At 38.0% G+C, this 3,939-nt stretch overlaps 1 long non-coding RNA gene across 1 annotated transcript; it reads left to right on the top strand.

Annotated features, from left to right (window-relative positions):
• The first annotated feature begins 1,400 nt into the window (after positions 1 to 1,400).
• LOC134464493 (uncharacterized) lies at positions 1,401 to 3,207 on the top strand. The gene is made up of 3 exons (XR_010037912.1): positions 1,401 to 1,479; positions 1,960 to 2,012; positions 3,086 to 3,207. It is a non-coding gene; the product is annotated as an uncharacterized LOC134464493 (long non-coding RNA).
• The last annotated feature ends 732 nt before the right edge of the window (positions 3,208 to 3,939 follow it).

A 3,939-nucleotide genomic window follows, 5' to 3' on the forward strand; every position in this document is an offset into this window, starting at 1 on the left:
TATTTTCTCTTCTCCTCTTGTGTAAATAGGCCTATGAGGGCCTAGTTGGCAATGGGATGGCACCTACTGTTGTACTCTTGTGGTTCAAGGCTGGTGGCCAAATATTTTGTTTTAGCAGTGGTTTTAATGTTTATTACATTAATACACAAAAAAGTGCACCTTCCCAATTTTGAGTTTTCAGTCATAAACAATCTTACGTTTTATATTGGTAAATATAATTGCACCTTTAAGTTAAAGTTTCTATTGCACTGAACTGTCTTCTATTTTCAAGTCATTGAAATAAATAAAATAAATCAGCTGATTAGGTTGATATCTTTCCTCTGTTTATTTATTGTATGCTGTTCTAGTTGTTTGATAGCCTATTTCATCTGCAACCCAGTCGACAAATGCCTATTGAAAATGTAAAATAAATAGTTTATAAAAAGCATACACAGTAAAATGGGATAATAGAGGTAATTCTGGTGAAACAATGAATTAATGATGGGTTGTTATTGTTAAAAACATGACTTAAATGAATTTGAAATAGCAGAACCTTTACTGTGACAATTACGATTTGGGACTTTTATTTTGAAACCGGCTGTGGCTTGGAGCCGTTCACTTCAGTCTGTCGTCTGCCGAGCCAGTCGAATTTTCTTTGGAGCTAGAAACAATCAAAAGAAAATATTTCGTTTTTTATGAAGTTTAAGTTTCCTTTTGGAGTACGGAGCGTCCAGCTCTGTGAATGATGTAAGTTTTGAAGACTAGAGGCTTCCTTTCATTGAGTATTTGTTTTGTTTCAATTCGCCTTATTCACCCGGAACTTTCTAAAGACGTTGAGGGGTACACTTCAGGGGTACACCCGGCTGCACATTCAGCTGTTTGGCGCCTCATTGCTGTGTGCCCATGTAGTCCTACGTCCTCAAAGAGAAACAAATCCTACCGTGGACAGACTTTCCACCGTTTCGCCAAAGAGCAGGCACTTCGGCGTGAATGAATTAATCACATCAAGAGGGATCCTGGTCCATATTTCAAGGTAAGATGCATAATTATGTCCAATCATACGCATTAGCTAGCACAAATAAGCTAGCTCGCCAAACTTGTCATGACTCATGTAGCCTAATGAAGCCTAATTAAAAAAATATGAATGTGTAATTACACAACGCTACATTTATATGGTATTTCCAGATCGCTATTTCAAAATTATGCTTTCAATTTTGTGTTAAGCGATCCGATGGCTTACCAGATGTGTTACCAGAACCAGTAGCATAGGCCTACTTGTGCCAAAATGAAGTTGTTTTGCTAACGAACTAAAATACATGCTGGTATTTATGGTTACAGATCAACGCTGAGACCGAGGTTTGATCTGAGAACGTTGAGAAGCAATGCTTTGTTAAGGTCACCCGTGGTATGACAACGCTAAGAAAGGATGCTGTGCCTGCCAACTTTGTTCGCCTGGACTTCAGAGAAGCCAAAGAGGAGAATCATCATTCGCATACCGTGGTTAGTTTGTTCAGTCATAATTCAACTGGCATGTGTTAACCAAGCCTCTTTACAAAAAAAAAACTGATAATAGTTTGCCATGGAATACATTTTACTTTAGACAAAAAACTTAATGCATGTGCTGGAGATATATTTGTTTGCATTGATCATGTACTCCTGAGTCATGAGCCAATGATTTCAAACTGTGATGTCATTACATTGCATTACATTTCACTTAGCTGACACTTTCATTTTATTCAAAGCGACTTAGTTATTATATGTCAGGGTATTGTTTACAGTCCCTGGAGTAATGTGGGTTTAGGTGCCTTTTCAAGGGCACTTCAGCCATGGAGATGTAGGGAGCGGTCAGAGGAATTCGAACCTGCAACCCCCAGATTGAAAGACCAACTCTCTTATCACTAGGCCACGGCTGCCTCACCACTAGGCCACGGCTGCCCTGTGTATGTTATGACTCTCCTGTCCTTTGTGTTTCTTTTTCAGTATGGATTCCATGGAGTATTCCATCGAGTATTTCTTCTGTTTCAATCGTCTTGGTAAGGCAACTTGTCTATTTTTCCCCATACTGTTGTAACCTAAGTCTTATATTGTCTATCACTGCCAAATACTTCAGGTGAAACCTGCAATTTGTATTTTGTTTTGTTAATACTTAAGTTTGATGTTGGCTGGTTGAAATGAGTTCGGAGTAAGCAGACTGTATTTCACATGCTGTGATCACGCACCCATTGCGTGCAAGGTGTAATTCTCTAGGCCTATACATGGGTTCTAAATGTTGTTTATAACCTGACTGCGCGAACCTAGCTGTGCACAACTCCACCTCTGATTGTTGGAAACCGCTGACGGTCAAAAACTTATCTCACATGTTTGGCTGCCAGTGTCTTGCCCTAGGGCTGGGCGATATGGAAAAAAACCTATATCACGATATGGATTACTTTATATCACGACCACGATATAGGACAATTACATACGTTTTCAGTTATTCTCTTTATTTGCTCTTTATTTTTTCATGTCCTAAAACAACTTTTCTTTAAAATGGATCTTTTTATTCTCATTTTTAGAGTTACATGAAATTATAGTGTGTATTGTGACAACATGAAATGTGATTAAATGATATTAATGTATAAAATTGATAAAATTACTATCACGATATAAACGATATAGGAGTCACGATATACACTTCTATATCACGATAACGATATATATCGTCATATTGCCCAGCCCTATCTTGCCCCTCCTCATAACATTGTGTTGAACACTGTACGGGCCCATGTATAATTGCAAGGTTACCTTAATTTCAGTACACTATGTTGTTATTTCATAGTATTCACCCTGTTTACTTGATAATGGTTATTTAACTGAATGGTATGCAATGCAGTAGGAACAAAGTGTTTGCATAGCTTTTCTTTTGAGAAGATTGATTTTAAATGTTGCACAACTTTAAGTTTAAACTGATGATATTTGATAGGAATTCAACATTGTCCTGGGTGTGTAGCTTACGGCTGTAACTGCTATGATGCTTTTCTGTTATGCTGCTCTACAGCCTAGGCTACATGATGTGTCTGTCCCTATCAAATAAACCAAACTTAACTGATGACATATGTTCACATAGGTGAAGTTTTTGAGCTGGATCTGGATTCTGCTGAGGATTCGTCGACTACTAGATGGCGAGCCACCCACTCATTCGAATGTGATCCTGTTCTACATTGCGCATGGCATATTTGGTAGGATTGTGGCCTGCTTGTGTCGCATCACTGACTATGACTGACTTCAACGCCTTGACTGAAACTGCTTGAAAGGAGCTATTTTTCTTTTTGAACAACTTAAAGGAACTCTCTACATCGTCTCTTTTGAGGATTTAAAGGACTATTTCCAATTTTTGAAGGACAATTCAATTTTTTTTTTTTTTTAAATGTTCAAACCTTTTTGGGGGGCGGGCGAGCGGGGGGGGGGGGCGGGGGGTAATTGTAAATATTTAAACTTTTCAATCTCTTACTTGTGATGTTTTTATTTCATTTTGTTAATGCCCATTTTATTATTTTTCCCTATATCCTATGTTTGTATATAAGAATGTCATTCTTCATTAGGGTTGCATACAATATTTTCTATGGATACATGATGAACATTTGACACGAACATTATGGTTTTCCCCGTTCATTTTGCTTTCGATATCCTTTCCTTTTTGTTTTGGACTGTTTCAATTCACGGGACGTCACTTTAATCCTCCAAAGGACATTTTTGGAGTGAAGCGGCCAACTCTCTCGAATTACTGCTCTTGTCGGCTTGCGCTCGCCTCTGTGCATCCAATAAGGACATAAAAGGACAGAAACTTAATGTTTTGTGTTAAGGCTACATTTTTATGTTAGAAATTATTTTTGTATTGTAAGGGAATTTGATCTGGGAAATGTGTGTTGTGACCCTGGCAAGTTCTCTGTTTTGTAGCGTGCTGGGGTTTTTGATTTGACA

Source organism: Engraulis encrasicolus, chromosome 15, assembly GCF_034702125.1.
Source record: "Engraulis encrasicolus isolate BLACKSEA-1 chromosome 15, IST_EnEncr_1.0, whole genome shotgun sequence".
In the NCBI taxonomy this organism is placed as follows: domain Eukaryota; kingdom Metazoa; phylum Chordata; class Actinopteri; order Clupeiformes; family Engraulidae; genus Engraulis; species Engraulis encrasicolus.